We start from the raw sequence: 22,451 nt of genomic DNA on the forward strand, positions 1-22,451 counted from the left end.
CCTCTCTGCCTCTGTCTCAAATCCTTCCTCAGCAGCCTTTTCCTGCTCAATCAAAGCCTCACCTGCTTCTCTGTTGCCAACTGACCCTCCTCTACCTCATCCTCACTACCTGTGTGCCTGCCAGGCAGAGGCGTAGCTAGAGAGGTTACAAAGCACTAAGTCTTGCAGGAGCCTGAACACACTGTACTAGTGGCTCCTCTCACTCCCCCTCAGAGCAATTTTAGGCAGTGGGAGTAAAATGGAGGCAAATGGCTTTGAAGGGGAAGGGGAGGAGCCCCTTGCACGGCGCATTCAGGTGCCTGCAAAACTTAGTGCTTTGCACACCCTCTAGCTAGACTGGGGGGATGCATGGGTAATGACTGTGGCTGCATTTGTGGACACTATATCACCTACCTAGTACACTTTTAAAACTATTATAATTTATAATTAGAATTTATAAAAATGTGCCCTTGGAATAAAAACACTTAACACCGCTTTCTGCACATTTCCTCCTTGAGAAAAAAAACAAAATCTGAAAAAAATAGCAAATGTTTAAGAACATCCGTTTATATGTTTTAACCTTTTACCTACCTATTGTAAGGTGAACCAAGTCTGAGCTTTGCCCCAGTTTTCTTGGAACACTGGCTATCTGCTAAGGCAGGGATTTTTGGAGATCTTTCGCCCAACTGGTAGGAAGGCTTTGGAGCAGGGGTGCCCAAACCCTGGTCCGGGGGCCACTTGCAGCCCTCAGGGGCTCCCAATCCGGCCTGCAGTGAGCCCCCAGTCTCCAATGAGCCTCTGACTCTTCTGAGACTAGCTGAAGCCCATGCTGGCCTGACGCAACTTCTCTCAGCATGAGGACGACTGTTCGACTTCTCACCTGAGCTGTGGGACGAGGACTCCCTCCACTATTTGCTGTTTCACGTCTGTGAAGCAGCAGTGGCAGTGAAGGAAAGGCTGGCCTTGCTTTGTCCAAGGCCTTTTAGAGGCCTTGAGCTACTGCAAGACCTTCATTCATTCATAGAAGTTCCATCTCTGATAAATTCATTTATGTAAATTTATTCAAATTTTAAATGTAAATTGATTTTTTCCCCCTGGCCCCCAACACAGTATCAGGGAGATGAAGTGGCCCTCCTGCCAAAATGTTTGGACACCCCTGCTTTAGAGGATGGGCTCTCTGAAGCAGAACAGCCTACTGTCTTGGCCATGGGCAAGTTGTATATCTGGGATGAAGGCAGAAGGCACCAGCACCAAAGTTCCACTGTGAGGCCGTTTGCTCCCATTCAGGGTTACAAACTGAGGAGGAAGCATCCAGAAAGGGGGGACAGGGTAGAAGTTCAAGGTTAGATGTTACATAATTTTTTATCTGCATAAAATAGAAACATTAATGTATTCTTTAATTATTTTTACTATGTTAATAAACATACAATATATGCTTTGATACTGGACAGGTTTCTTTGCTGGGGCATCACTGCCCTTTGCATATATTATGAAGGGGCACCATCCGGTTTTTCCTTAGGAGACACTCAGTTGGTAAGTAAGCTTCTCCTCTGTACAAACTCCCCACATCTTTGTGAGCCAATGTGTTTGGGCAGGTAATGAAAGCCGCTTTTCCATTCCTGAGCGATTAGTAACTTGGCACATGGAGCCAATCTGGTGTTTTGGTTGGGATTTTTTATTTGTGTGGATTTTGGCAGGTTGAACCAGTCTTGTGGACCCTTTAATGTGTATCCGGAGGTGAGCCAGTCTGTCTGCATTCAGTGGTGTAGCTAGAGGGGGTGAAGAGCACTAAGTTTTGCAAGGAGCACTGCCACAGCAAGCAAGCTGCCCAGAGCCATTCCGGATGGGGGACCAAAATGGAGGTGAATGCCTGGCTCCAAAGAGGAGAGGGAGGGGTCCCTTGCATGCTGCAGTGAGGCTCCCTGATGCACTTAGTGCTTTGCACCCCCTCTAGCTATGCCACTGCCTTGATGGCTTCTTTGGACAAACTTGTCACAGGTCCACTGTTGGAGCTGATTCACCTGTTCTGCTACTTCCATCTATAGCATTTTGCTGAATTTCATTGTATTTATTTATACAAAATCTTGCCAGGCCAGCCAATTCAAGCTGTCCTCCCTGGCCTTCCTGCGGGATTTAGACCTTGCACAGCTGCAATTACTTTGCTGTCCCATAGAGATATGTTGAATTACCTCCTTTTGTTGCAACAAAGTACAACACACATCTGTGCGTACATATTTTGCATGATTTCAAGGCAACCAAACTCAACCCACAAAACAGCCTCCAGTCCCAAGAGTTGAAAAGGTCCCATGAAGAGATAAAGTGCCATGGAGTGACCCCGGGTTGCTTCCACTCTAGTGCTTTTTCTCTGCAACAGCCACTCTACTTGCTTTTTCATGGTGAATGCAGAATAGCAGCACTACCATAAGAACATAAGAACAGCCCCACTGGATCAGGCCATAGGCCCATCTAGTCCAGCTTCCCGTATCTCACAGCAGCCCACCAAATGCCCCAGGGAGCACACCAGATAACAAGAGACCTCATCCTGGTGCCCTCCCTTGCATCTGGCATTCTGACATAACCCATTTCTAAAATCAGGAGGTTGCGCATACACATCATGGCTTGTACCCCGTAATGGATTTTTCCTCCAGAAACTTGTCCAATCCCCTTTTAAAGGCATCTAGGCTAGACGCCAGCACCACATCCTGTGGCAAGGAGTTCCACAGACCGACCACACGCTGAGTAAAGAAATATTTTCTTTTGTCTGTCCTAACCCGCCCAACACTCAATTTTAGTGGATGTCCCCTGGTTCTGGTATTATGTGAGAGTGTAAAGAGCATCTCCCTATCCACTCTGTCCATCCCCTGCATAATTTTGTATGTCTCAATCATGTCCCTCCTCAGGCGTCTCTTTTCTAGGCTGAAGAGGCCCAAACGCCGTAGCCTTTCCTCATAAGGAAGGTGCCCCAGCCCCGTAATCAACTTAGTCGCTCTCTTTTGCACCTTTTCCATTTCCACTCTGTCTTTTTTGAGATGCGGCGACCAGAACTGGACACAATACTCCAGGTGTGGCCTTACCATCGATTTGTACAACGGCATTATAATACTAGCCGTTTTGTTCTCAATACCCTTCCTAATGATCCCAAGCATAGAATTGGCCTTCTTCACTGCCGCCGCACATTGGGTCGACACTTTCATCGACCTGTCCACCACCACCCCAAGATCTTTCTCCTGATCTGTCACAGACAGCTCAGAACCCATCAGCCTATATGTGAAGTTTTGATTTTTTGCCCCAATGTGCATGACTTTACACTTACTGACATTGAAGCACATCTGCCATTTTGCTGCCCATTCTGCCAGTCTGGAGAGATCCTTCTGGAGCTCCTCACAATCACTTCTGGTCTTCACCACTCGGAAACGTTTGGTGTCGTCTGCAAACTTAGCCACTTCACTGCTCAACCCTGTCTCCAGGTCATTTATGAAGAGGTTGAAAAGCACCGGTCCCAGGACAGATCCTTGGGGCACACCGCTTTTCACCTCTCTCCATTGTGAAAATTGCCCATTGACACCCACTCTCTGCTTCCTGGCCTCCAACCAGTTCTCAATCCAGGAGAGGACCTGTCCTCTAATTCCCTGACTGTGGAGTTTTTTCAGTAGCCTTTAGTGAGGGACCGTGTCAAACGCCTTCTGAAAGTCCAGATATATAATGTCCACGGGTTCTCCCACATCCACATGCCTGTTGACCTTTTCAAAGAATTCTATAAGGTTTGTGAGGCAAGACTTACCCTTACAGAAGCCATGCTGACTCTCCCTCAGCAAGGCCTGTTCATTTATGTGTTTTGAGATCCTATCTTTGATTAGGCATTTCACCATCTTACCCGGTATGGATGTTAGGCTGACTGGCCTATAGTTTCCTGGGTCCCCCCTCTTTCCCTTTTTAAAAATAGGCGTGACATTTGCTATCCTCCAATCTTCTGGCACCGTGGCCGTTTTGAGGGACAAGTTGCATACCTTAGTCAAGAGGTCTGCAACTTCATTCTTCAATTCCTTAATAACCCTTGGGTGGATGCCATCAGGGCCCGGTGACTTATTAATCTTTAATATATCAATGAGGTCTGAAACATCTTCTCTTTTAACCTCTATCTGACTTAACTCCTCGGTCAGGAGGGGCCGTTCGGGCAGCGGTATCTGCCCAAGGTCTTCTGCCGTGAAGACAGTTGCAAAGAACTCATTTAATTTCTCTGCCATCTCTAAGTCTCCTTTTATCTCCCCTTTCCCTCCCTCACCATCCAGAGGGCCAACCGCTTCTCTGGCGGGTTTCCTGCTTCTAACATATTTGAAGAAGCTTTTATTATTCCCCTGAATGTTGCTGGCCATGCGTTCCTCATAGTCTCTCTTGGCCTCCCGTATCACCTTCTTACATTTCTTTTGCCACAGTTTATGTTCCTTTTTATTCTCCTCATTAGGGTAATACTTCCATTTATGGAAGGAAGCTTCCTTGCCCTTCACAGCCTCTCTGACTTGGCTGGTTAGCCATGCAGACACCCTCCTGGATTTAGTGGAACCCTTCTTTCTTTGCGGTATACACCTCTGCTGGGCCTCTATTACTGTTGTTTTAAGCAGCCTCCATGCACTCTGGAGAGATTGGACTCTTTTTACCCTCCTTTTCAACCTCCTTCTAACCAGCCTCCTCATTTGGGGGAAGTCTGCCCGTCGGAAGTCAAGGGTTTTTGTTAGAGATTTGCCTGGTATTCTTCCCCCAACGTGCATGTCAAAACGGATCGCAGCATGATCACTGTTCCCCAATGGCTCAGTAACGTTTACATCTCTAACCAGGTCCTGCATACTGCACAATATTAAATCCAGAGTCACCTGTCCTCTGGTGGGCTCTGTGACTAGCTGATCTAAGCCACAGTCATTTAGCACGTCAAGAAATCCGGTTTCCTTATCGTGACCAGAACACAAATTGACCCAGTCAATATGAGGATAATTGAAGTCCCCCATGATTACAACCCTGTCCCTCCTTGTCACCTCCCTGATCTGTTTCCTCATTTCAAGGTCCCCATCCGATTTCTGGTCTGGAGGATGATAGCACACCCCCAGTATTACATCGCTGCACAAGCCTGGTAATTTAACCCACAGAGATTCTACGGTGGAGTCGGACCCACCTTCAATCTCTACTTTGCTGGATTCTATCCCTTCCTTAACATAAACGGCCACCCCACCTCCAACACGCCCCTGCCTGTCCCTCCTGTAGAGTTTATAGCCCGGGATTGCAGTATTCCCACTGATTCTCTGCATACCCAGGCATTGCATTCCAGCACTTTCTGTAGCATTGTCCTCCAGTGTTTTTTTCTAATCCGATTAGTGGCAATGTTCTTGCAACAAAGATAGAGTTGGCACAAAATCCCCCTCCCCATTTTCACCACCCCATTCACCAGTGCTACAAATGGAGGTGGAATTTCAGCAGGATTTCAAGGGTTCAAGGAAGCATTCCAAGGGGAGGGGGGTGGCAGTGGTGTAGCTAGAGGAGTGCAAAGCACTAAGTTTTGCAGGGAGCTTCACTGTGGCGTGCAAGTGGCCCCTCCCCTTCCCCTTCAGGGCTATTCCAGGAGGTGGGAACAAAACAGAGGCAATTGCCTCGCTCTCCCACACTTTCTTTTCCTTTCCATTCTCCTCTTCCTTTTCCAGTTGAAGGAATCAGTGGTGTAGCTAGGGCACCTGGGGACAAAAATCTTTTTGCCGAAAACCAAAAGAGCCTTTCTAAAGTCTCTAGGAGACCTTTTGAGGTTTGGGCAGGCCACATGCGCACCTCAGAACACCTCCCAAATGTGACCAGAAGGCATGTCCAAGAGGTCCCTAAGCATGGCACCCAGGGCAATGTACCCCCTGCCCCACCCACACTATGCCACAGGAGGAAGCAAGAGGAGCAGATGCTAGCACATCACCAGGTCAGTGGGGCTGCATTTGGCACTCTGCCTTAGACACCAGGAGGTCAAACTTGAGCTGATCTTGTTCAGATTAGAACCAATGAGCACACGGAGGAGCAATACAATAGGTCTGGTACAACAACAGAAAGGTTTCTGGTGCAGATCTACCTGAGCTCTTGGCGGCCTCCACCATGAACAGAAAGCAAATGTATTCACAAAGCTACTGAGCAAACACTGACCCTCTGATATCTCCTCAGCCAAACAGTATTCACTCAGCAGTCTTATTGCCAAATATTCTGTCTTCCTCTTTGGTTGCAAACTGTTGCTGTATGACATGTCACTGACATTTGCTGGCTATTAGAGAATATTCCCAACATATGGAGCTGCTCTAGGAATGCACAGCAGGAGTCAGGAGGAGAATTCGGTTTGCGCTGGTATGTAAACACAGGCTCAAGCACAGAATGTGGTTGCCCACTTTTTTCCAACCTGAGTCATACAAAGCAGGATTAGAAAAGTCCCCTCTAGAGTCGGAGCTCCTGGTCTCTCTATTTAGTGCTTCATTTAGCAAATTCCCTTCATTTTACTTCTGGGAGGGGGTGGAGACCCTTATGTTCTGGCAAATTCCTTGCAAAGTTTTACCTGAGATTGAGGAGAGCTTGGGGGGGGGGGGAGAAAAATGGAGGTAAATATCTCCATTTTGCTCCCACTGCCCGAAACAGTTCCAAAGGGGAGGAGGGGGGGCCACTTGCACAGCACGTTTAGGCAACTGCAAAACTTAGTGCTTTGCACCCCCTTTAGCTATGCCACTGCCCTTGATTGTCCCTCAAGCAGGGTGACCAGATGTCATAAGCGCAAAAGAGGACAAGGCACCCCAAAATGTAGGACATCCAAGAAAAATGTAGGTCATGACAAAATAAAAGCTAAAAACACTCCTATATTGATTTCATGTGGTTAATTTAAACACCATATTACTTATTATTACATTTAAAACTACATGACATCAGATTTATTACATATAATTTAGGTTCTTTTCCAGGACACGAGGCTAAAAAAGATGACATGTTCTGGAAAAAGAGGACATCTGGTCAGCCTGCCCTCAAGTTCTTCTCATATCTCTGTCACCCCAAAATGGCAAATGCCAAGGGATCCTCACAGCTCCAAAGGGCAGTGGTCATTCAGGGCCACTTTATATTATCAGAAGAATCAAGTAGTTGGAGGGGATGTGGGAGAGGAGCCAACCAGCATGTCAGCCAAGCGACCCCAGTGTGTTACCACAAAGGGTGTGAGTGGTGGCCACCAACAGTAGGTGGAGCTGTAACCTATTGGGTGAGTTGATAGAGCTTGCTGGTTTGCTTCTCTTTCTGTATCTAATTAAACCTTATCTAGCTTCCTGGTTTACTGATCAGTTCCACCTGTGTAACAATACCTGTGTTTTCTCTTGTTGAAGGACTGAAGAATTCACAAGCTCAGCAATGCTGTGTGGAACTGATTGAGATCCTCAACTCAGATAACAGGGCAGACTACATCACTTCAGGTTGTCCGTGGGCGACAGCATTTTTGAATGCTCTTTATGGGCAAATACTTCCTGCATGCAGAAAGCAAGGGTTTAGCTCGCTTACGCCTTGCTGTGCTGCTAGTTTTCTTGTTGCAAGGAGTTTCTGTGCAAGGGACCATTCAAATTCCACTTGCAGTCAGCACACCCAGTGGCATAGCTAGAGAGGCGCAAAGCACTAATTTTTTTTAGGGAGCCTCACTGCAGCATACAAGCGGTCCCTCTCCCTCCCCTTCAGAGCCATTCTCCACGGGGAGCAAAATGAACGCATACACCTCCCTACCTCCCTGGATTTGCCTGTTTTGCTCCCCACCCAGAATGTCTCTGAAGGGGAGGGGCCACTTGCACACCATGGTGAGACTCCCTTCAAAACTTAGTGCTTTTCACCCCCTCTAGGTATGCCACTGCCATGCCATTTTCCTGTTTGCAGGATGTTTGCTTTTTCCATGGGGAATATTCAGACACATAAGCTGTCCCTCCCATCCTCCACCCCTCCCCAAAAAACCCCCCACATTGCAGCTCTAAGAGATAACATTGTAGAAAAGCTTTCCCACTTGATTTGCCAAACAACCTGATCTTCGCTTCTCTGTGACCCGAGAAACCACCCACACCATCCTATCATGACCCATCCACTCCAATGGCAGGGCACATATGTGGCAACAAAAATTCATTGCTTCAGCTCGTGGAGGGTTGCACATGATTCCAGTTACTGAGAAGAGCCTCGACCGGTTTGGGCAGTGGAAGTTTCCCGGCAGGCTGTCATTGCCAAAGCAAGGAGGTAGAAACCAGGAAGCTTGATAATAATAACGCAGCTGAGGATGAATCTCAAGGCCTCCCAAAATGGGTCTGAGGCAGTGGCATAGCTAGAGGGGGTGCAAGCACTACGTTTTGCAGGAGTCTGAACACGCCATGCAAGTGGCTTCTCCCCCCCCCCCCTTTGGAGCCATTCCGGGCAGTGGGGGCAAAATGGAGGCGAACGCAGGGAGACAAATGGGGAGGGGAGGAGCCATTTGCACAGTGCATTCAGGTGCCTGTAAAATTTAGTGCTTTGCACCCCCTCTAGCTACACCACTGGTCTGTGGGATAGTCAGAAGGCATTTCCCATTGGACACTCATTGAGGCCTACTTCTTCTTTCTCGGGCACAGCGGAAACTTCAAAGCACATAGGGCAGAAGGAGCCAGTGACAAGGCAAATGCTCTCCCCTACGAATGTGCAGGGGCCAAAGTTAGACTGGAATGGGGCTTTCTGAGATTGCAGCGTTGGGAAATGTGGGCCAACCCATGCTATGTCTGATGCCTTAACATTGCAAGAGCCTCGGAGCTGCAGCATCACTCTGTGGTGCCCCACCCGGCCTCACAGGGCTGGCTGACACCCTCTTCCCCCTGAGGCAGACTGCCATGGAACTCGGGTTTCAGTCTGTGCCTTCCTCTTCTGCATTCCAAGATGAATGGCTGGCCCATCCGCGACTGAAGTGCGCACTGCATGATTGACTGTGATGTAGTTTTTGGTTTTTTTTTAACTAATTTTTATTACATCATTTAACAGCGGCATACAGACCGGTTACCATAAGCAAGCAGAACAGAAATAACGACTGACATGGAGATGTGAAAGACGCGCAAAAGGCAGGAAGGGAGAGCAGGCCAGGGTCATCCGTGCAGTGGCATAGCTAGAGGGGGTGCAAAGCACGAAGTTTTGCAGGGAGCCTCACTGCAGCATGCAAGTGACCCCAATCCTTTCCAGGAAGGCGGAGCAAAACGGAGGCATATGCCTCAAGATTTTTCCCTAAAGGACTGATGAGTTACCACCATTTTGGAGAGGAAAATTTTGGTGGCATCCTTTGCCCGTCGGCATGTGGGCTGGGTCTACAACTGATATGATTTGCAGCTTGATATCAGGCGAAGGTTATTTGCATTGGGGCTCAGTTGAGAATTCTAGCTTTGGAATTGTGGAGGATCAGAGGATGAAAGGATAGCCACCCGCCCACCCTCGAAACAACAACTTTTAGGGGCAAAACAGAATGAAATTTGGAATGTGTACAATTAACCTCTGAAGTGCAGTTATCCTAGAAGCTGCCACACCCCCTCCCATTCCAGGAACATCGCTATACGATGCTAGAGCATCACTCTGACAGGGATTTCCGGGAGGAAAGTGCCAGTGGAGTGGGGGGAGCTTTTTTTCTACCAGAGGCATCATTCTGGAGGCTTCCATATGGAACCATGTCCTCTAATTAGTAACACTTTTGAGTTTCACTGCCCCCTCACCATTAATTAATTTAGGGCCCAATCCTATCCAACTTTCCAGCACTGATCCAGTTGCAACACAGCCCTAAGGTAAGGAAATAAATGTTCCCTTACCTTGAGAAGGTCTCCAAGACTACATCCTCACCACAGGATGCAGTGCGCACCCTGTTGTCACAGCTACATCGGCACTGGAAAGTTGGATAGGACTGGACCCTTACTCATTTTTAAAAAGTAGATCCCACATTTTCTGTTACTAGGGGACTCAAAGAGGCTCACGACAAAACAAAACAGTCCCTATAAATCAAACAACAAAAATCAACAGCAGAAACAAAACACTTTAACCACAGCAAACAGGATCAAACCAGAGAATGTCGCAACAAGGTCATGAGAGCATAGGAAATTCCTACTGAAAGAGCTCAGACTCGTATCTCCAGCAAAGAACTGGCAGGAAGTAGGCTAGGTCCACATGAAGTGGCAGGGAGTTCCAGAGGGCATCTTTTCATTCATCACCACCAATTATGTAGTGGGTAGATTCATGTGGAAGAAAGCTGGTAGCCTGATCCTAAACCATAAGGGACTTCAAAGGTAAGAACTAGGACTCTGAATCATTCCTAGAAACAAACAAGTAACAAGGTAAAAAGAGACCCTCCTAAGGAAGGGGGATGAAGATTGTGTGCATTGCTAGAGGGAATGCAAAGCACTAAGTTTTCCAGGGTACCCCTCTGCTTTGCTCCCCCAGCCTGGAATGGCTCTGAAGGGGAGAGGGGGCCCTTGCACGCTGCTGTGAGGCTCCCTGCAAAACCTAGTGCTTTGACCCCCTCTAGCTACGCCACTGATCATGTGTGTGAGACACGTGCTTGAAAACCTGGAACAAGGAAGGAGAGGAGAGGAGAGGCCTTTTCCATCCAAGCTGCCACGGCTTCAATCAGATTATTTTAGACCCTGGCAAAGGTCACCTTTTTTCCCCTCGGAACTGCCAGAAGATTTGAGTTGGAATGGGAGAGGATAGGGTCTCTGTGCTCATTGATGAATGGTCAGGGCTAATTTATTCATATGTTAAGCATTTTGAGCGTATTTATGATCCGGACTGTTTCTAATTACCCTACGCGTGCCCAGAGCAACGGATGGGAGATTTAAGCATAAACCTCTCCCACTTGCATCAAACATTTGTCAAGTAACAAAGGGAGTCAAGAGGCCAGAATTGCTATGGGACTAAACGTCTTTGGGAACGGAAAGGGCAGCAGTGCACCAAATCTTAAGATCCTGACACAGAGCAAAGGCCCCTTCCCGGAAGAACGCAAAAGACATCCCTTCCCAGGCAACACTTGAGCCCCAGCTGCAGCACATGCCAGTCATGATTGCACATGGATGGGGCTTGGCTTCTTCCTGTAGATTGCAGTGTGTTTGGATAGAATCAAAGTGCGTGACTGAAATACTGGTTTGGGTGATGGTGTGGGTTGGGTGGAGAAGAATTTGGTTGTGATTTTCACCATACCTGTCGAACTTCTGCCACTTTACGCATAGAATGGGCTGCAGAATTCAGATGCCTAAAGGTGGGGTCACATAACACTGCAAGGTGACATCACAGGATGCCATCTCAAGCATCAGCCAATCAGGGCTCCCTATTGCTGACTTCTGCACAGGCATGGGGAGCTGCTATTTTCAGAGTTTGATGGTCTGTTTAAATTCAGTGCAGCAACGGTGCTTCCAAATTGGCCCTACTGCTTTAAAAAAGTTATATTCTGCCTGCACCCTTAGTAGCATATCTATTTTACTATCTTGTTATTGTTTCTAGGAATCCTTAGGTGTAAATCATTCCATGACTTTTAAGAACCCAATCTTATCCTCCCCTCCTTGCCGGCATACCAAAAACGGTTCTGCTGTATGGGGGGGGGGGGTATCAGAATTGGGCTGTAAGAAAGTGTGATGGCCAGTTACCGGAAGACTGACCAGGAAATCCTCCTGCTTCTGGTGCAAGTCAGTTGTGAACATGGTGATCTATCACTGCTTAGAGCAGGGGTGCTCACACTTTTTTGGCTCGAGAGCTACTTTGAAACCCAGCAAGGCCCGGAGATCTACCAGGGGGGAAGGAAGCGTCTGACAGACACCCCCTTTAATGTATGGAGCCACTGCTGGAGTCTAGTCAGTTTCGTCAGTTTTGTTGCTGCATGCCTGAAGAGCAGCTAAAGTGTCAGTTTCAGTGTCAGTTTAGTGTCAGCTAAATATGTCAGTTTCGTCTAGTCACTAGACAAAACTGACATATTAACAGTTTGGAGAGACAGGGCTCCGCAATCTACTCATTTTGCCTCGCGATCTACCGGTAGATCGCGATCCACCTATTGAGCACCCCTGGCTTAGAGCATGCCAGCAGACAGTACAGATATTCTGTTGAGCTCAGCCCTGTGCATTGAGCACTGTTTTCTCTGTGCGCCAAGGAATATTAAAGTGCTATTACTGATCACCTTAAGCAGATATGGTCCAATTTATGAGTGCTGCCTAGTGAGAATGGGTTAATCTAAGAGATGGCTGCAAATGCATAAAGGTGCAAGTATTCAGTCAAATGCTCACTTGCACATTTAATGCATTGCAAGATTGCTGCTGTTTTTGAGAGGGAATTAAGAAGAGACTCTGAAGAAGACTTGTGTGGAACTGCAGCATTTCAAACACATTGGGAGGCCATATTAAAAAGAAGAAAAATCATTTAAAAGTGGAGTGTAGAATAAAAATGTTCATTCAAATCAATGTCATTTCACACTCTGATATTTAAAGGAACAACCTGGAAGAAATTTATCAGGATTTGTGGTTTTAAAGAAATCCCTGACCCAGCATGTGCTGCTGTGATCTGCTTTCCCCAGTCACTTGACAGGTGAGCCTTTTGGAGCATGCAAAATACCTCCCCCCCCCCAATAAATGAACACAAAAGTGCTGAACAGTGGGGCAAGGAAGGAGAACATCATCATACAGTATCTTCCCTGGCTGGTGGAACGGCCTCATGTGGCTGTATGTGGTCACAACTTCCTTGACTGATCCTGGGTGTCAGTCTTATGGTCTATCTACACACTGATCCATATGGTTCTCTTGTCTCCCTCCAACATGTGCCAGCCAGCCAGCCTGTGTGCTCTTGTGAACAACATCGGTCTACTTAGTTTCCACCCTCCCAGTGGTGTAGCTAGAGGGGGTGCATACGCCTCCGTTTTGCTCCCTCCGCCTGGAATGGCTCCGAAGGGGAGGAGCCCCTTGCATGCTGCGGTGAGACTCCCTGCAAAACTGAGTGCTTTGCACCCCCTCTAGCTATGCCACTGCACCCTCCACATCTACTGGGTTTATATCTTGGATTACTCTTCTCTTGCATCACTTTGGATGGATTCTGTCCTGTGGATGCTTGGCTCTACACGGGTGCTGGTAACTTACAGGCTTATTAAACAGCTGTTTAATAAGCTCAGACACAGGCTTGCAACCAGTTACATTATTAACTCCAAGGAAAATGTTCTGCCCAAAAGAGTTTTGTACACAAATCCACTCTCAATTGCGTAATATTCTTGCCAGTGTATTCTACCTCCATGACAACACTTCAGGTGACATGCTAAAATGACAAAAAGGGGTCCACTTAAATAAGGAATGAAGCCTTCGGGAGAAAACCAGGAGTCCACCTATTAAAAATACGTCAACAAAATGGAGCTGATTTAGTGGAAGGTATTGTGATGAAAAAGGCTTGGGTACGTGTAACATATGAGGAAGGAACTGGGTATAGTCAAGCCAAGGGGAAGGAAAAGACAGGATAGCACAGTGAGGATGACAAGATAATAGCCTTCAAATATTTAAAGGCTCCTCTAAAGAGATGGGGGAACACTCCTCCATTTGCCACTCAGAGTGGGCAACCGTCATAAAAGTTGCAGAAAGATACCTTTGGGTTACCATATTAAGGAAAACTTTTTTAATGACTCAGGAGTATGAGGTGCTCACTGACAGCAAATAAATATATTTTTTTTCAGAACAGGCTCAACAGCTTATGTGCTGCAAAACATATAAAAAAATTAACATAGTAGCAAAAATTGGTATTACCGCATTGGCGAAAGCTTCTGCAAACAGGAACGGAAGTAGGATCCATTGGAAGGGACTGCATGCCCAATATGAGCCCCCCCCTCCAATTGGGGCTGATGCAGCCATGCTGATGGAACAAACACTGCATCCAGTGGTGATGGTGGGAGGTGATAGGACAGTCAGTGGGAAGTAAGGAAAAATATTTTTTACTTATTTCTCAGTAGGTTGCCCAATCACCTATGGATCTCCTTGGGTGTAGTTTTCCTCTCCTTGGAAGAAAGAAAAGGGGCAGGGCAGCCTGGGAAAGAAGGGATAGGATCTGATGCATGCAGGTGCTGCCAAGATTGACCCCCCTGCCCTCCCCAATAGGACTGGGGCAAAAGAATACTTGGTAATACAGAAGTGTTGTTCCTGGAATGCTGGAACTTTGCCCAGTCAACCCCTTTTGAGCCTTCTGCTGATTCTGCATGTTCATTTCCCCCACTTCTCTATAGAAGCTTAAGAACCGGGATCTTGGTGAACAAATAACCAGGCCCTCCTGGCACTGGAGGCACTGTGTCAAATGCTACCCTCTTGACCAGATGATGGGCCAGCCTCTGCAGCTCCTGTGCTCTGGATTGGAAAAGAAGGAGGAGGTGGAGCAGAAGAGGACTTGTGAGGGAGAGGAGAATGGGGCACTCTAGCCTACCACTCTCCTTTCCTTCACAATTACTCATTCACTCTGTCCCCCTCTTCCTTTTCCAATCTATTGAGCAGGAGGAGGAGACGAGGAGCAGTGGAGACAAGCGGGCAGATGGACATGGGTGCCCCCCATCAACCTTCTGCCTTAGGCAACTGTCACAGTCAGTCTCAAAGGTGAACCAGCCCTGCAAACAATGAACATGATTGAGGGGGGACATGATTGCTGTCAGTGGGATACCGCAATCCCGGGCTATAAACTCTACAGGAGGGACAGGCAGGGGCGTGTTGGAGGTGGGGTGGCCCTTTATGTTAAGGAAGGGATAGAATCCAGCAAAGTAGAGATTGAAGGTGGGTCCGACTCCACCATAGAATCTCTGTGGGTTAAATTACCAGGCTTGTGCAGTGATGTAATACTGGGGGCGTGCTATCGTCCTCCAGACCAGAAATCTGATGGGGACCTTGAAATGAGGTAACAGATCAGGGAGGTAACAAGGAGGGACAGGGTTGTAATCATGGGGGACTTCAATTATCCTCATATTGACTGGGTCAATTTGTGTTCTGGTCACGATAAGGAAACTGGATTTCTTGACGTGCTAAATGACTGTGGCTTAGATCAGCTAGTCACGGAGCCCACCAGAGGACAGGTGACTCTGGATTTAATTTTGTGCGGTACGCAGGACCTGGTTAGAGATGTAAACGTTACTGAGCCATTGGGGAACAGTGATCATGCTGCGATCCGTTTTGACGTGCACGTTGGGGGAAGAATACCAGGCAACTCTCTAACAAAAACCCTTGACTTCCGAAGGGCGGACTTCCCTCAAATGAGGAGGCTGGTTAGAAGGAGGTTGAAAGGGAGGGTAAAAAGAGTCCAATCTCTCCAGAGTGCATGGAGGCTGCTTAAAACAACAGTAATAGAGGCCCAGCAGAGGTGTATACCGCAAAGAAAGAAGGGTTCCACTAAATCCAGGAGGGTGCCCGCATGGCTAACCAGCCAAGTTAGAGAGGCTGTGAAGGGCAAGGAAGCTTCCTTCCATAAATGGAAGTCTTGCCCTAATGAGGAGAATAAAAAGGAACATAAACTGTGGCAAAAGAAATGTAAGAAGGTGATATGGGAGGCCAAGCGAGACTATGAGGAACGCATGGCCAGCAACATTAAGGGGAATAATAAAAGCTTCTTCAAATATGTTAGAAGCAGGAAACCCGCCAGAGAAGCGGTTGGCCCTCTGGATGGTGAGGGAGGGAAAGAGGAGATAAAAGGAGAGATGGCAGAGAAATTAAGTGAGTTCTTTGCATCTGTCTTCACGGCAGAAGACCTCGGGCAGATACCGCTGCCCGAACGGCCCCTCCTAACCGAGGAGTTAAGTCAGATAGAGGTTAAAAAAGATGTTTCAGACCTCATTGATAAATTAAAGATCAATAAGTCACCAGGCCCTGATGGCATCCACCCAAGGGTTATGAAGGAATTGAAGAATGAAGTTGCAGATCTCTTGACTAAGGTATGCAACTTGTCCCTCAAAATGGCCACGGTGCCAGAAGATTGGAGGATAACAAATGTCACGCCTATTTTTAAAAAGGGAAAGAGGGGGGACCCGGGAAACTATAGGCCGGTCAGCCTAACATCCATACCGGGTAAGATGGTGGAATGCCTCATCAAAGATAGGATCTCAAAACACATAGACGAACAGGCCTTGCTGAGGGAGAATCAGCATGGCTTCTGTAAGGGTAAGTCTTGCCTCACCAACCTTACAGAATTCTTTGAAAAGGTCAACAGGCATGTGGATGCGGGAGAACCCGTGGACATTATATATCTGGACTTTCAGAAGGCGTTTGACATGGTCCCTCACCAAAGGCTATTGAAAAAACTCCATAGTCAGGGAATTAGAGGACAGGTCCTCTCATGGATTGAGAACTGGTTGGAGGCCAGGAAGCAGAGAGTGGGTGTCAATGGGCAATTTTCACAATGGAGAGAGGTGAAAAGCGGTGTGCCCCAAGGATCTGTCCTGGGACCGGTGCTTTTCAACCTCTTCATAAATGACCTGGAGACAGGGTTGAGCAGTGAAGTGGCTAAGTTTGCAGACGACACCAAACTTTTCCGAGTGCTAAAGACCAGAAGTGATTGTGAGGAGCTCCAGAAGGATCTCTCCAGACTGGCAGAATGGGCAGCAAAATGGCAGATGCGCTTCAATGTCAGTAAGTGTAAAGTCATGCACATTGGGGCAAAAAATCAAAACTTTAGATATAGGCTGATGGGTTCTGAGCTGTCTGTGACAGATCAGGAGAGAGATCTTGGGGTGGTGGTGGACAGGTCGATGAAAGTGTCGACCCAATGTGCGGCGGCAGTGAAGAAGGCCAATTCTATGCTTGGGATCATTAGGAAGGGTATTGAGAACAAAACGGCTAGTATTATAATGCCGTTGTACAAATCTATGGTAAGGCCACACCTGGAGTATTGTGTCCAGTTCTGGTCGCCGCATCTCAAAAAAGACATAGTGGAAATGGAAAAGGTGCAAAAGAGAGCGACTAAGATGATTACGGGGCTGGGGCACCTTCCTTATGAGGAAAGGCTACGGCGTTTGGGCCTCTTCAGCCTAGAAAAGAGACGCCTGAGGGGGTACATGATTGAGACATACAAAATTATGCAGGGAATGGACAGAGTGGATAGGGAGATGCTCTTTACACTCTCACATAATACCAGAACCAGGGGACATCCACTAAAATTGAGTGTTGGGCGGGTTAGGACAGACAAAAGAAAATATTTCTTTACTCAGCGCGTGGTCGATCTGTGGAACTCCTTGCCACAGGATGTGGTGCTGGCGTCTAGCCTAGATGCCTTTAAAAGGGGATTGGACAAGTTTCTGGAGGAAAAATCCATTATGGGGTACAAACCATGATGTGTATGCGCAACCTCCTGATTTTAGAAATGGGTTATGTCAGAATGCCAGATGCAAGGGAGGGCACCAGGATGAGGTCTCTTGTTATCTGGTGTGCTCCCTGGGGCATTTGGTGGGCCACTGTGAGATACAGGAAGCTGGACTAGATGGGCCTATGGCCTGATCCAGTGGGGCTGTTCTTATGTTCTTATGAGACATACAAAATTATGCATGGAAAGGATAAAGTGGATAGAGAGATGCTCTTTACACTCTCACATAACACCAGAACTAGAAGACATCCACTAAAATTGGGTGTTGGGTGAGTTAGGACAGACAAAAGAAAATATTTCTTTACTCAGCGTGTGGTTAGTCTGTGGAACTCCTTGCCACAGGATGTGGTGACGGCGTCTGGCCTGGATGCCTTTAAAAGGGGATTGGACAAGTTTCTGGAGGAAAAATCCATTATGGATTACAAGCCATGATGTGTATGCACAACCTCCTGATTTTAGAAATGGGCTATGCCAGATGCAAGGGAGGGCACCAGGATGCAGGTCTCTTGTTATCTGGCATGCTCCCTGGGGCATTTGGTGGGGCCGCTGTGAGATACAGGAAGCTGGACTAGATGGGCCTATGGCCTGATCCAGTGGGCCTGTTCTTATGTTCTAACATTATGAAACTAATGAAACCAAAATTCTGTGACAGATTCCCTCTCCACAGGATGGCCTTGCTTAAAAGCAGGGAGAACATACCTGGTTGTTGTAGATCTTTGTTGGTCTAATATATATGGTAGGCACTCTGGAATAACTATCTTCTGTAACTACTGCTACTCTGGCCCGGGTCCAGTGTGTCAGAGAGGAAGAGAGAAAACCTGTCCCAATATATGATTCTGAAGAATATCCTGGGCCTGATCCACCTTCCCCCCTACCCCTGCCACTGCTCCGTAACACCCACCCCATTCAACCCCTTTCCTTCCTTCCTCCCATAGGTTTACCTGCTCCAGTGGGTCTTCATGGATTTGCCACTGCGTGGGCAGCCAACAGGCCTGCAGCATCAGCAGAAGCTGCTTTGTGACTAGCAACACTGGTTAACGCTGGTGGGGGAGGAGGATAGGATTAGACTGTTAATTTTATTCCAAGGTCACAATCTAAGGTTGATAGCTGCTGCAGGTCTATGACTAGATACTGTCAAATATTGATTGCTCCGTGTCTGCTATAGGCTGCTGCTACAAAAACTTTGGGTGTCAGGTGACAATGCCATCTATAAGTTGGCATATCCTCACGCATATCCTGAGAATATTTGCTGCCAACATTTGCAGGGAATATTTGGGAGGGGGGATCCATTTCAGTTCTGCTGGCTGTAAAGCTGCCCTCTGCTATTCACAGTTGCCTGGTCTTTGTCTCTTTGGTTTCCTATTGCCTGGCAGGATGCTGAACATGAGAATTCTGGTTGGGAATACGGCCAATGGCTGAGCCAAAAATTCTTCATCAAGAACTTTTGCCTGAATTGGGGGAGGGGGGAGATTCAGTTCATATTCTGAGTGTCATGATGTTTGTCACAATGTTGCACAGTCTGTGGCATTTTGGGGGGAAAATGGTAGCTGCCAATGGATCAGAGCTGGGAAGACTACTAGTGAGTGTCCCTCCAACCCCAAATCATGACCCTTGAAAATGGTCACAATGCCCTTAACATAAGAACAGCCCCACTGGATCAGGCCATAGGGCCATCTAGTCCAGCTTCCTGTATCTCACAGCGGCCCACCAAATGCCCCAGGGAGCACACCAGATAACAAGAGACCTCATCCTGGTGCCCTCCCTTGCATCTGGCATTCTGACATAACCCATTTCTAAAATCAGGAGGTTGCGCATACACATCATGGCTTGTACCCCGTAATGGATTTTTCCTCCAGAAACTTGTCCAATCCCCTTTTAAAGGCGTCCAGGCCAGTCACCATCACCACATCCTGTGGCAAAGAGTTCCACACACCAACCACACGCTGAGTAAAGAAATATTGGAATGGCTCCAATTGCGAGTGGGAGGGGCCGCTTACATGGTGTGTTGTCGCGCCTGCAGTCCTTACTGCGCTTCATCCCTTGCAGCTACACCACTGGTTTGGAGTGACAGTAGGTAAGAGCAGCAGCTCTAGCAACCAGGCTGAGGTTTGTCTCTGAATTGCACTTGCCCTGCCCGTTGTATTACCGCGACTTCTGCCAAGCCCTGTTCGCGCCTTTGGAGACCGTCTGCCTCGGTCTTCGCCGCCATCCTCCCTTCAGATGCCTCCTGCTCTTTCCTGAACACACTTCCCTTTGTGAGCCTCGTGGTGAGTTCAGTGTTATTCAATAGCATGGGCCTCACTTTGCGAATATGTTTGCTGCGCTGGGGCCCTGTCAGGCTTTTTATGGTGTCTTTGCCAGCCATTGTGCCCCGGCATTAGGGACATATTCCAGACTTCCTCCTGCTGTTCAGAATGTAGGTTGCCCTCTTGTAGGGGTTACCTCTATCCTCCCTCCATGTGTAAAACATCCTCATCCTTCAAACCTGTCAGTACTTTATAGCTTCATGCAGCACATAAGTAGTTTAAAAGGGCAAGGAGGGAGCAGAGAGGGGGAGCTGCAATTGTGCTGGCACAGAATCTAAATCTCCCCTTTCATCAAACTCCTTTCTCAAGCAGCTCCATTCCCCGGGTTCCCCAAACTTCTGAACACTGAAGCACACTCCCCCCCCCTTTTCTTTAGAGTTAAAATCCAGAATCAGACATCATTCCTGTGCCCCGTAAGATCTAACTGCAGGAGGATCTGAAATGCTCTCCATTATCTCTGTTTCATTATCAGGCTGTGCAAGTGTGCAGAGATGGACAGACAGACAGGAAATTCTAAGTTCAGTGATTTTGGGAAGGCTGAGAAATTCCTGTGCCCACTGTCAGTCACCACATTCTCCCCCCCCCCCCAGAAGCCCCATTAGAATGACACTGTTATCATGATTCCATTGTCATTCATTGGGCATTCTGGGGAAAAATTCATAGCAACCTGTTGCAGAAGGAGGAATACACCATCATGACTGCAACTGTTACCCTGCACATGCCTGATCTCGTCTGATCTCAGAAGCTAAGCAGGGTCAGGCCTGGTTAGTACTTGGATGGGAGACCACCTGGGAATACCGGGTGCTGTAGGCTTATACCATAGTCTTTCGAGACTGAAGGTTGCCAACCAACAACAACACTGCCATTTAAAGGAGCAACAGGGGAAAATGGGGTGGGGTGGGCTATTGTCTGCTGCCAAAAAGTGGTAAGCCCCCAAACCTTCTTTGAATTTATTTGACCCCCCCTCAAACTCAAGCTTTCGGCCCTCCTGAATTTTGTCCACCACCCTGTAATGGAAAATCAGAAGATCATCAGGTGGATGATGTGGTGTTGACAGTGATCCCATGTTTTGACAGCTGTTTGACAGCTCTGGGAAGGGCAGGGCTGGCTCCACAGCTGTAATCAATCAAGGCCAATGGAGACTCTGATGGACACCTGAGCTTCATTTGACCTTGATGAGACTTTGAATGGATGTGGACTCATGGACTGAAGAGATGGCTCAGCTGGCTAACTTGGACTTAACAAGGTAGCTCACAGCTGAGCTGAATTTGGACTTAACAAGGGGCTGCAGGATAAAAGGCAGCTTCAGAAGGAGCAAAGGGCTGGCCAAGCAGGACGCTGACCCAGCCGGAAGCCGGACGCTGACCAAGAGGGCTACCTGACCCAGACCTACAGGAAGAGAGGACTGCCAGGACCCTGCTGGAGGAGACACACTGCTGGAGAGGAGAAACTCTACTGCAGAAGACTGGACTGTGTTTTGGAGACCAGATTGGACTTGGACTGGAGGCTTCAGACGTTACCCCTGGAGTTAAGTGGAGTTTTGGGGAGGGAAAGCCTCTGGACAAGAGGACTTGCAGGGAGTGTCTGTGTTTGTAGCAATAAATTCTTGTTATTTGCTATAGATAAGGAATTCTGTGTTCATTCCATTGCACACTGCAGCTGTTGTTCCTGGAAAAGGAGGGTGTTAATTAGCCAAAAAGTGGGCATTAGAAGGGAGTTGGGATATTGGGCAGAACACACCCCAAATCCATAGGAGCCAGCCCCCTGGGTTTCTGCTCTACTGTTCCAAATGGGCCTCCTTATTTGAAAGAGGCAGGTCCATAACAGAGACTCAAAAAGAGACATGACAGCCACCTCCTCAGAGGTTGGATCATTTTTTTTCAAATTGGGAGTGACTGGATCATATTGTCCTGCCCAATGAAGCAATAGGTCAGAACTGCCAGCTACCACCAGAGGCAGATTGGAAGGAGACAAAGCCAAGGAAATGAACCCATGCCATGATGTGTATACAAGCCATAATGGTATGTGCAACCTCCTGATTTTAGAAATGGGTTATGTCAGAATGCCAGATGCAAGGGAAGGAACCAGGATGCAGGTCTCTTGTTGTCTTGTGTGCTCCCTGAGGCATCTGGTGGGCCACTGTGAGATACCGGAAGCTGGGCTAAGATGGGCCTATGGCCTGATCCAGCAGGGCTGTTCTTATGTTCTTAACCCTGCAACAGGTTCCTCCTGTCTGGGATGGTCCTTTGAACTAACATGCTCGATGTCAGTGAGCTCCCAAGTTCTGACTGGCCAGCTTGAATCCAGATCGGGCATTGCGTTCCCCATGCTAGGCTCCTTGAGGATAGCTGCCAGAGCTTGGAGTTGAGTTGGAGGCCGGAGCTGGAAGTGGAGGACAAATGTGGATCAGGGGAAATGCAATTGGCGACAGGTTTTCATCTTGAGATTTGTGCAATGCAACTAGCAACACAATTCTGCAATGTCAATAGCAGTGAGCATAGGGGAAGGACTGCATTTTCCTTGGGGCAACAAAGAGGAAAATGCTGGGAAAATGTGATAACCCTACAAGAGAAACGTAGCCTAGACTTTTCCAGAGCCCTGTCCATGTGGGGATTCCACTTCATTTTGTTTCCCCACTGATTTTCATTTCAAATAACAGAAATGCACTCTCATTGGGACTTGTACCACTGCCTGTACCGGTGCCAGTAGAATGCACCTGCAATGCACAGGTGCTTCCAGGTTGGTGCAGCAGTGTAGCCAAGCAGGGCATGGTCAGTACTGCAGGAAGTAGCCCCTCCTATTCGC

The 22,451-nt window shown here is 47.8% G+C and overlaps 1 pseudogene; it reads left to right on the forward strand.

Annotated features, from left to right (window-relative positions):
• The first annotated feature begins 20,342 nt into the window (after positions 1–20,342).
• LOC136646166 (5S ribosomal RNA) lies at positions 20,343–20,459 on the forward strand (annotated as a pseudogene).
• The last annotated feature ends 1,992 nt before the right edge of the window (positions 20,460–22,451 follow it).

This window comes from Tiliqua scincoides, chromosome 3 (genome assembly GCF_035046505.1).
Source record: "Tiliqua scincoides isolate rTilSci1 chromosome 3, rTilSci1.hap2, whole genome shotgun sequence".
Taxonomy (NCBI): Eukaryota; Metazoa; Chordata; class Lepidosauria; order Squamata; family Scincidae; genus Tiliqua; species Tiliqua scincoides.